Raw genomic sequence first — 12,036 nt, forward strand, 5'->3', positions numbered from 1 at the left:
AAATAACTATCAACTTCTCTTGGCTGATGATGCATTAAAAGATATAGTGAATGAAGGCATACAATTCGCTTACAAAAGGAATCGAACGATAGGTAACATAATAGCCCCCACTAAACTGAAACAGGAAGAAACCAGTGGCTCAACCTGGTTAAGACTGAATGGTACTTATAGATGCAATTTTCTTTCCTGTAAGGCGTGTGAGAGAGTGGTAGTGGGAGATTCATTTAGGTCCCTAGTCACGGGTGAAACTTTCCAGAAGAGACTGTGTTTAAATTGCCGGTCAAACTTCGTGGTATATCTAATTTCATGTACACATTGTGCCCTCCAGTATGTAGGTCTAACGACCAGGGAGGCACGAGTTAGAATAAAGGAACATCTGGCTGATATAAGAGCAGGGGAGCTAACTACGCCTCTGATCAATCACTTTTCAGTGACACACCAAAAAGATCCCAGGTACTTTTCGTGGACCATCATTGAGAATGTCCCAGTACAAAACAGAGGGCTCGATAGAGCCCGAAAACTGGGTGAAAGGGAGGCCTTCTGGATCTTTCGGTTGAGAACCAGGTCTCCAGAGGGTCTAAACTCAGAGTTTGATTTAATTAATTTTTGGTAACTGCAGTTTCTTACCCCTCAGGCCCAGTCCCAACTTTTCTATTTCCCCTCATCCTCCTATACCTTACTCCCTCTCCCCAATCCCCCAATTTATAATACTGATCATGAACATACACTAGAGAGGATGTACTTTATTATAGCAATTTATTACATGTTGTCTTTTCAAGGTTCAAGTGCTATATCCAGATGTTTATAATGAGGTATCAGGGAGTGAAGCAACATAGTATTCATACACATTCCATTCACTTATCTAATCCATTAACGTATTTGTAATTATAGAAATTACTGTTTAAACGTAATATTATGACGAGCCTTGATCCCCCGCAGCGAAGCACTCGCATTATGTACAGTTTGGTATTCACGTTAGGGGAAGTATAACATGGTTCCAGGTCCGAGTGATCCTGTCATACCCACTAGGGATAAATATACTTTAATTAAGTGAGGGTATTAAGTCAGAGCAGTCCCACTAGTAAATCTGTTCATCAAGAAATAGGGGTTATTCGACACACCTCCTACGCGCACATCACTCGAGAAAGAGGCGTAGTCTAGCTATGGCAGCTGAGGGGAACGCAAGCCTATAGGGCGAAACTAGAGGTGTGAACTATACGTCACTCTAGTAAACAAACAAACAAATACGCAATCTGAATAGCTGAAACCGCATCCCTTGCTATGAGGATATATACACTATCAGTCAGTGAGTAGCTTCGGACCCAGGCGGTCCCAGGTAACTTTTCGTTCTTTCTTTCCTTTTTAAGATGTGGTAAGGTTTAAAGAACGCAAGGGATCTGTGAGCGTTCAATATACTGAGATATGTAAACATATAAATGTGATCATACAAATGCAATTTTTTGGCTATATAAGCAAAATGTCTGATGATAAATACCACTTTTACTGGTTGAATAGACGTGGCGATGAGCATTTTTATGCGGTTTGGGTGACAGCATTGAAAAGTTTACAGTTAAAACTTTAGGAGGGCTGATCCGACATCGCCACACCTATTAGCTGTGAGTCAGTAGGGAAATCAGGTGTCTGAACAAATTAAATTGATTTGATGTTTAACATTGGTTAACTACTTTAAAGATGTGTACTCCACACCCAATTGAAACACAGAGGTGGGTTTTTAAATTGTGAATTTACAAACAATTTTAAGCAGGCTAGGATTAAGGCAGACGCCGAAACCGGTCAGCCTTTTTGTTCTCTGTATTTGGTTTTTTTGTGAACACACTCTTACCCTGGGGTTAACTAACCCTTTTGTTAAAATAACTGTAAATACATTTTGTTTTTCACTCGCTTTTTGGTGCTCCTAACTGTTTTTGTTTGACACTTATTGGTAACCTCAGAGAAAGTATCCAGGGATTTGTAGCTTTATTAGTCTCTTATAACATTAGGTTTTAGTGAGCCTATCTTTCGGCTCGTAACAAATAACTTTAATTTATTTGTTATAAAAGTTTAACTTTTATAACAAATAAATAAATAGCTTAAGGCTAACTAAAAACACAGGAGCTCCTAAGACTCCTCACCAAGACCCTGAGAAGTCTTAGGAGCTCCTATGTTTTTAGTTACGATGGTGATCTAACCACCAAGTCAGAGAGAGTCGAACATTGGGATTTAAGGATATTAATTGTGATGAGACCTAAAACTTCCATGCACATAGCTACTGAAGGGAATGATTGAGACTGAAGGTTCCGACAAGCTGAAACCAATTTTAATCATCTCTTGTCTGTTAGAGACAGAGTCATGGACACTGAATCTATCTGGAAACCTAAAAAGGTGACCCTTGTCTTAGGAATGAAGGAACTTTTTGGTAAATTGATCCTCCAACCATGTCTTTGAAGAAACAACACTAGTTGATTTGTGTGAGATTCTGCAGAATGTAAAGACTGAGCTAGTACCAAGATATCGTCCAAATAAGGAAACACTGTAATACCCTGTTCTCTGATTACAGAGAGTAGGGCACCGAGAACCTTTGAAAAGATTCTTGGAGCTGTCGCTAGGCCAAATGGGAGAGCGACAAATTGGTAATGCTGGTCTAGAAAAGAGAATCTCAGAAACTGATAGTGGTCTGGATGAATTGGAATATGAAGATATGCATCCTGTAAGTCTATCATGGACATCTAATGCCCTTGCTGAATAAAAGGCAGAATAGTCCTTATAGTCACCATTTTGAAAGTTGGCACTCTTACAAAATGATTAAAAAATTTCAGATCCAGAACTGGCCTGAATGAATTTTCCTTCTTTGGGACAATGAATAGATTTGAATAAAACCCCAGACCCTGTTCCTGAAACAGAACTGGTATGATGTCCCCTGAAAGCTCCAGGTCTGAAACACACTTCAGAAAAGCCTGAGCCTTTTACTGGATTTGCTGGAATGCGTGAGGGGAAAAAAATCTTCTCACAGGAGGTTTTACTATGAATCCTATTCGGTACCCTTGAGAGACAATACTCTGAATCTATTGATTTTGGACAGAATCTGCCCAAATACTTTGGAAGAATCTTAATCTGCCCCCTACCAGCTGAGCTGGAATGAGGGGCGCACCTTCATGCAGACTTGGGGGCTGGCTTTGGTTTCCAATTGGAACCAGATTCTTTGGGGGAAGGATTGGGTTTCTGTTCCTTATTTTGTCGAAAGGAACGAAAGCGATTAGAAGTTTTAGATTTACCCTTAGTTTTTTTATCCTGAGGCAAAAAAACTCCCTTCCCCCCAGTGACAGTTGAAATAATTGAATCCAACTGAGAACCAAATAAATTATTACCTTGGAAAGAAAGAGATACTAATCTAGATTTAGATGCCATGTCAGCATTCCAATATTTGAGCCACAAAGTTCTTCTAGCTAAAATAGCTAAAGACTTAGATTTAACATCAATTTTGATGATATCAAAAACGGCATCACAGATAAAATGATTAGCATGTTGAAGCAAGCAAACAATGCTAGACAAATCAGGATCTGTTTTCTGTTGCGCTAAACATTCCAATCAAAAAGTTGATGCAGCTGCAACATCAGCCATAGAAATGGCAGGCCTGAGGAGATAGCCAGAATATAAATAAGCTTTCCTTAGATACAATTCAAGTTTCCTATCTAAAGGATCCTTAAAGGAAGTACTATCTTCCATAGGGATAGTACTACGTTTGGTAAGAGTAGAAATAGCTCCACCAACTCTGGGGATCTTTTCCCAAAACTCCAAACTAACTGCTGGCTAAGGATACATTTTTTTAAATCTTGAAGAAGAGTTAAAAGAAGTACCAAGGCTATTCCATTCCTTATAAATCATATCATCAGGAACTGGAAAAACCTCTGGAGTAACCACAGGAGGTTTATAAACATAGTTTAAACATTTAAAAGTTTTAGTATCAAGAGGACTAGTTTCCTCAATATCTAACGTAATCAACACCTCTTTTAATAAGGAATGAATATACTACATTTTAAATAAATAAGTAGATTTGTCAGTGTCAATATCTGAGGTAGGATCTTCTGAATCAGATAGATCCTCATCAGAGGAATAATTCAGTATGTTGTCAGTCATTTGAAATTTCATCATCTTTATGAGAAGTTTTAAAAGACCTTTAACGTTTATTAGAAGGCGGGATAGAAGACAAATCCTTCTGAATCGTATAAGCAATAAAATCGTTTAAATTCACAAGGATATCATGTACATTAGATGTTGAAGGAACAACAGGCATTGTACTATTACTGATGGATACATTCTCTGCATGTAAAAGTTTATCATGACAATTATTACATACCATAGCTGGAGATATAATCTCCACAAATTTACAACAGATACACTTCTGCTATCAGGCAGCAGGGTTCCAACAGTGGTTTCTGAGACAGGATCAGATTGAGACATCTTGAAAATGTAAGAGAAAAAAACAACATATAAAGCAAAATTATCAATTTCCTTATATGGCAGTTTCAGGAATGGGAAAAAAATGCAAACAGCATAGCCCTCTGACATAAAAAAAAGCAAGAGGCACATAGGAATGGGGTTTTTAAATAATTAAATTATTTGGCGCCAAGTATGACGCACAACGCAAAATGATTTTTTTGGCGCTAACAACATCCGGAAGTGGCACACTCGCGTAAATGCAGACGCAACCTTGTGCAAGGAACTCTGCGTCAACTAAGATGCTGGAAATGATGAACTTGCGTCACCGGACGTACCTTCATGCCAAAAAAGCATTTTTCGCCTTGCGAGCCTAATTTTGCCCGCGAAAATTTAATGAAAAAGCAGTCAATTTGGAAAAAAAAGACAATACCCCAGGTAAGAAAAATATTTTCCTAAATATGTTTTTTCCCAAATATGAAACTGAATAGTCTGCAAAAGGAAATATACAGGGAGTGCAGAATTATTAGGCAAATGAGTATTTTGACCACATCATCCTCTTTATGCATGTTGTCTTACTCCAAGCTGTATAGGCTCGAAAGCCTACTACCAATTAAGCATATTAGGTGATGTGCATCTCTGTAATGAGAAGGGGTGTGGTCTAATGACATCAACACCCTATATCAGGTGTGCATAATTATTAGGCAACTTCCTTTCCTTTGGCAAAATGGGTCAAAAGAAGGACTTGACAGGCTCAGAAAAGTCAAAAATAGTGAGATAACTTGCAGAGGGATGCAGCACTCTTAAAATTGCAAAGCTTCTGAAGCGTGATCATCGAACAATCAAGCGTTTCATTCAAAATAGTCAACAGGGTTGCAAGAAGCGTGTGGAAAAACCAAGGCGCAAAATAACTGCCCATGAACTGAGAAAAGTCAAGCGTGCAGCTGCCAAGATGCCACTTGCCACCAGTTTGGCCATATTTCAGAGCTGCAACATCACTGGAGTGCCCAAAAGCACAAGGTGTGCAATACTCAGAGACATGGCCAAGGTAAGAAAGGCTGAAAGACGACCACCACTGAACAAGACACACAAGCTGAAACGTCAAGACTGGGCCAAGAAATATCTCAAGACTGATTTTTCTAAGGTTTTATGGACTGATGAAATGAGAGTGAGTCTTGATGGGCCAGATGGATGGGCCCGTGGCTGGATTGGTAAAGGGCAGAGAGCTCCAGTCCGACTCAGACGCCAGCAAGGTGGAGGTGGAGTACTGGTTTGGGCTGGTATCATCAAAGATGAGCTTGTGGGGCCTTTTCGGGTTGAGGATGGAGTCAAGCTCAACTCCCAGTCCTACTGCCAGTTTCTGGAAGACACCTTCTTCAAGCAGTGGTACAGGAAGAAGTCTGCATCCTTCAAGAAAAACATGATTTTCATGCAGGACAATGCTCCATCACATGCGTCCAAGTACTCCACAGCGTGGCTGGCAAGAAAGGGTATAAAAGAAGAAAATCTAATGACATGGCCTCCTTGTTCACCTGATCTGAACCCCATTGAGAACCTGTGGTCCATCATCAAATGTGAGATTTACAAGGAGGGAAAACAGTACACCTCTCTGAACAGTGTCTGGGAGGCTGTGGTTGCTGCTGCACGCAATGTTGATGGTGAACAGATCAAAACACTGACAGAATCCATGGATGGCAGGCTTTTGAGTGTCCTTGCAAAGAAAGGTGGCTATATTGGTCACTGATTTGTTTTTGTTTTGTTTTTGAATGTCAGAAATGTATATTTGTGAATGTTGAGATGTTATATTGGTTTCACTGGTAAAAATAAATAATTGAAATGGGTATATATTTGTTTTTTGTTAAGTTGCCTAATAATTATGCACAGTAATAGTCACCTGCACAAACAGATATCCCCCTAAAATAGCTATAACTAAAAACAAACTAAAAACTACTTCCAAAACTATTCAGCTTTGATATTAATGAGTTTTTGGGTTCATTGAGAACATGGTTGTTGTTCAATAATAAAATTAATCCTCAAAAATACAACTTGCCTAATAATTCTGCACTCCCTGTACAAAAACCTGACTCATGGCAAATATAAGTACAAAACATAGATTTAGAACTTTATAATAATACATAAAGTGCCAAACCATAGCTGAGAGTGACTTAAGTAATAAAAACATACTTACCGAGACACCCATCCACATATAGCAGATAGCCAAACCAGTACTGAAACAGTTATCAGTAGAGGTAATGGAATATGAGAGTATATAGTCGATCTGAAAAAGGGAGGTAGGAGATGAATCTCTACGACCGATAACAGAGAACCTATGAAATTGATTTCCCGCAAGGAAAACCATTGCATTTAATAGGTGATACTCCCTTCACATCCCTCTGATATTAACTGTACTCTGAGAGGAATCAGGCTTCAAAATGCTGAGAAGCGCATATCAACGTAGAAATCAAGCACACATTTACTTCACCACCTCCATAGGAGGCAAAGGCCTAGATTTGGAGTTCGGCGGTAAAAGGGCTGTTAACGCTCCGCGGGCTTTTTTCTGGCCGCACCATAAAATTAACTCTGGTATCGAGAGTTCAAACAAATGCTGCGTTAGGCTCCAAAAAAGGAGCGTAGAGCATTTTTACCGCAAATGCAACTCTCGATACCAGAGTTGCTTACGGACGCGGCCGGCCTCCAAAACGTGCTCGTGCACGATTCTCCCATAGGAAACAATGGGACTGTTTGAGCTGAAAAAAAACCTAACACCTGCAAAAAAGCAGCGTTCAGCTCCTAACGCAGCCCCATTGTTTCCTATGGGGGAACACTTCCTACGTCTGCACCTAACACTCTAACATGTACCCCGAGTCTAAACACCCCTACCCTTACACTTATTAACCCCTAATCTGCCGCCCCCGCTATCGCTGACCCCTGCATATTTTTTTTAACCCCTAATCTGCCGCTCCGTAAACCGCCGCCACCTACGTTATCCCTATGTACCCCTAATCTGCTGCCCTAACATCGCCGACCCCTATATTCTATTTATTAACCCCTAATCTGCCCCCCTCAACGTCGCCGCCACCTGCCTACACTTATTAACCCCTAATCTGCCGAGCGGACCTGAGCGCTACTATAATAAAGTTATGAACCCCTAACCCGCCTCACTAACCCTATCATAAATAGTATTAACCCCTAATCTGCCCTCCCTAACATCGCCGACACCTAACTTCAATTATTAACCCCTAATCTGCCGACTGGAGCTCACCGCTATTCTAATAAATGTATTAACCCCTAAAGCTAAGTCTAACTCTAACACTAACACCCCCCTAAGTTAAATATAATTTTTATCTAACAAAATAAATTAACTCTTATTAAATAAATGATTCCTATTTAAAGCTAAATACTTACCTGTAAAATAAATCCTAATATAGCTACAATATAAATTATAATTATATTATAGCTATTTTAGGATTTATATTTATTTTACAGGCAACTTGGTAATTATTTTAACCAGGTACAATAGCTATTAAATAGTTAAGAACTATTTAATAGTTACCTAGTTAAAATAATAACAAATTTACCTGTAAAATAAATCCTAACCTAAGATATAATTAAACCTAACACTAGACTATCAATAAAATAATTAAATAAACTACCTACAATTACCTACAATTAACCTAACACTACACTATCAATAAATTAATTAAACACAATTCCTACAAATAAATACAATTAAATAAACTAGCTAAAGTACAAAAAATAAAAAAGAACTAAGTTACAGAAAATAAAAAAATATTTACAAACATAATAAAAATATTACAACAATTTTAAACTAATTACACCTACTCTAAGCCCCCTAATAAAATAACAAAGCCCCCCAAAATAAAAAATTCCCTACCCTATTCTAAATTAAAAAAGTTACAAGCTCTTTTACCTTACCAGCCCTGAACAGGGCCCTTTGCGGGGCATGCCCCAAGAATTTCAGCTCTTTTGCCTGTAAAAGAATAAATACAATACCCCCCCCCAACATTACAACCCACCACCCACATACCCCTAATCTAACCCAAACCCCCCTTAAATAAACCTAACACTAAGCCCCTGAAGATCTTCCTACCTTGTCTTCACCATACCAGGTTCACCGATCCGTCCTGAAGAGCTCCTCCGATGTCCTGATCCAAGCCCAAGCGGGGGCTGAAGAGGTCCATGATCCGGTCAAAGTCTTCATCCAAGCGGGGCAGAAGAGGATCTTCCATCCGATTGAAGTCATCATCCAGGCGGCATCTTCTATGGTCTTCCATCCGGAGCGAAGCGGCAGGATCCTGAAGACCTCCAGCGCGGAACATCCATCCGGACCGACGACTGAACGACGAATGACTGTTCCTTTAAGGGACGTCATCCAAGATGGCGTCCCTCGAATTCCGATTGGCTGATAGGATTCTATCAGCCAATCGGAATTAAGGTAGGAATTTTCTGATTGGCTGATGGAATCAGCCAATCAGAATCTAGTTCAATCCGATTGGCCGATCCAATCAGCCAATCAGATTGAGCTCGCATTCTATTGGCTGATCGGAACAGCCAATAGAATGCGAGCTCAATCTGATTGGCTGATTAGATCAGCCAATCGGATTGAACTTGATTCTGATTGGCTGATTCCATCAGCCAATCAGAAAATTCCTACCTTAATTCCGATTGGCTGATAGAATCCTATCAGCCAATCGGAATTCGAGGGACGCCATCTTGGATGACGTCCCTTAAAGGAACAGTCATTCGTCGTTCAGTCGTCGGTCCGGATGGATGTTCCGCGCTGGAGGTCTTCAGGATCCTGCCGCTTCGCTCCGGATGGAAGACCATAGAAGATGCCGCCTGGATGATGACTTCAATCGGATGGAAGATCCTCTTCTGCCCCGCTTGGATGAAGACTTTGACCGGATCATGGACCTCTTCAGCCCCCGCTTGGGCTTGGATCAGGACATCGGAGGAGCTCTTCAGGACGGATCGGTGAACCTGGTATGGTGAAGACAAGGTAGGAAGATCTTCAGGGGCTTAGTGTTAGGTTTATTTAAGGGGGGTTTGGGTTAGATTAGGGGTATGTGGGTGGTGGGTTGTAATGTTGGGGGGGGGGGTATTGTATTTATTCTTTTACAGGCAAAAGAGCTGAAATTCTTGGGGCATGCCCCGCAAAGGGCCCTGTTCAGGGCTGGTAAGGTAAAAGAGCTTGTAACTTTTTTAATTTAGAATAGGGTAGGGAATTTTTTATTTTTGGGGGCTTTGTTATTTTATTAGGGGGCTTAGAGTAGGTGTAATTAGTTTAAAATTGTTGTAATATTTTTATTATGTTTGTAAATATTTTTTTATTTTCTGTAACTTAGTTCTTTTTTATTTTTTGTACTTTAGCTAGTTTATTTAATTGTATTTATTTGTAGGAATTGTGTTTAATTAATTTATTGATAGTGTAGTGTTAGGTTAATTGTAGGTAATTGTAGGTAGTTTATTTAATTATTTTATTGATAGTCTAGTGTTAGGTTTAATTATATCTTAGGTTAGGATTTATTTTACAGGTAAATTTGTTATTATTTTAACTAGGTAACTATTAAATAGTTCTTAACTATTTAATAGCTATTGTACCTGGTTAAAATAATTACAAAGTTGCCTGTAAAATAAATATTAATCCTAAAATAGCTATAATATAATTATAATTTATATTGTAGCTATATTAGGATTTATTTTACAGGTAAGTATTTAGCTTTAAATAGGAATCATTTATTTAATAAGAGTTAATTTATTTCGTTAGATAAAAATTATATTTAACTTAGGGGGGTGTTAGTGTTAGGGTTAGACTTAGCTTTAGGGGTTAATACATTTATTAGAATAGCGGTGAGCTCCGGTCGGCAGATTAGGGGTTAATAATTGAAGTTAGGTGTCGGCGATGTTAGGGAGGGCAGATTAGGGGTTAATACTATTTATGATAGGGTTAGTGAGGCGGGTTAGGGGTTCATAACTTTATTATAGTAGCGCTCAGGTCCGCTCGGCAGATTAGGGGTTAATAAGTGTAGGCAGGTGGCGGCGACGTTGAGGGGGGCAGATTAGGGGTTAATAAATATAGGGGTCGGCGATGTTAGGGGCAGCAGATTAGGGGTACATAGGGATAACGTAGGTGGCGGCGATTTGCGGTCGGAAGATTAGGGGTTAATTATTTTATGTAGCTGGCGGCGACGTTGTGGGGGGCAAGTTAGGGGTTAAGAAATATAATATAGGGGTCGGCGGAGTTAGGGGCAGCAGATTAGGGGTACATAAGTATAACGTAGGTGGCGGTCAGCAGATTAGGGGTTAAAAATTTAAATCGAGTGGCGGCGATGTGGGGGGAGCTCGGTTTAGGGGTACATAGGTAGTTTATGGGTGTTAGTGTACTTTAGGGTACAGTAGTTAAGAGCTTTATAAACCGGCGTTAGCCAGAAAGCTCTTAACTCCTGCTATTTTAAGGCGGCTGGAATCTTGTCGTTAGAGCTCTAACACTCACTTCAGAAACGACTCTAAATACCAGCGTTAGAAAGATCCCATTGAAAAGATAGGCTACGCAAATGGCGTAGGGGGATCTGCGGTATAGAAAAGTCGCGGCTGAAAAGTGAGCGTTAGACCCTTTAATCACTGACTCCAAATACCAGCGGGCGGCCAAAACCAGCGTTAGGAGCCTCTAACGCTGGTTTTGACGGCTACCGCCGAACTCCAAATCTAGGCCAAAGTTTGTAAAACTCAATTGTGGGTGTGGTGAGGGGTGTATTTATAGGCATTTTGAGGATTGGGAAACTTTGCCCCTCCTGGAAGGATTGTATATCCCATACGTCACTAGCTCATGGACTCTTGACAATTAAATGAAAGAAATGGGCCAGCTAAGGCTTCTAAGATTTCCTGCTATTTCAAATAAAGATACCAAAAATGCTAATAGGTGTAAATTAGAAAGTTGTTTAAAATTGCATGCTCTATCTAAATCATGAAATATTTTTTTTAAATGTTTTTAAAAAAACATGTATTATACTTGCCATGTTTGCTATACGAGTAAAGGGACAGTCTACTTCAGAATTGTTATTGTTTAAAAAGATAGATAATCCCTATATTACCCTTTCCATAACCAACACTGTGATATTAATACACTTATTACCTCTGTGATTACCTTGTATCTAAGCCTCTGCAGACTGCCCCCTTATCTCAGTTATTTTAACAGACTTGCATTTTAGTCAATCAGTGCCCTCTCATTAGGAACTCACCGGGGTTGAGCACAATGTTAACTATATGGCACACAAAAACTAATGCCCTCTAGCTGTGAAAAACTGTCAAATGCTTTCAGATAAGAGGTGGCCTTCAAGGCCTTAGAAATTAGCATATGAGCCCATCTAGGTTTAGCTTTTAACTAAAAACACTAAGAGAACAAAGCAAATTTGATGATAAATGTAAATTGGAAAAGCTGTCCCTTTTAATAAGAAATGAGGGGGTGGGCGCCTCTTTGCCCTAAAATGCCTGGGCCTCTTTTTGTTCCCAGTCCAGCCCTGTTTCCAGAGCATATGTAATGCAGTAACTTGAGTACTTGAGTAGCACCTAAACCTTTATTTA

The 12,036-nt window shown here is 39.6% G+C and overlaps 1 protein-coding gene across 2 annotated transcripts in view; it reads right to left on the minus strand.

Moving 5' to 3' along the window:
* The window catches only part of PLD1 (phospholipase D1), a 505,989-nt gene that overhangs the window by 234,707 nt on the left and 259,246 nt on the right, over positions 1-12,036 (minus strand). The window lies entirely within an intron of this gene.

Source organism: Bombina bombina, chromosome 4, assembly GCF_027579735.1.
Source record: "Bombina bombina isolate aBomBom1 chromosome 4, aBomBom1.pri, whole genome shotgun sequence".
NCBI classification, from domain to species: Eukaryota; Metazoa; Chordata; class Amphibia; order Anura; family Bombinatoridae; genus Bombina; species Bombina bombina.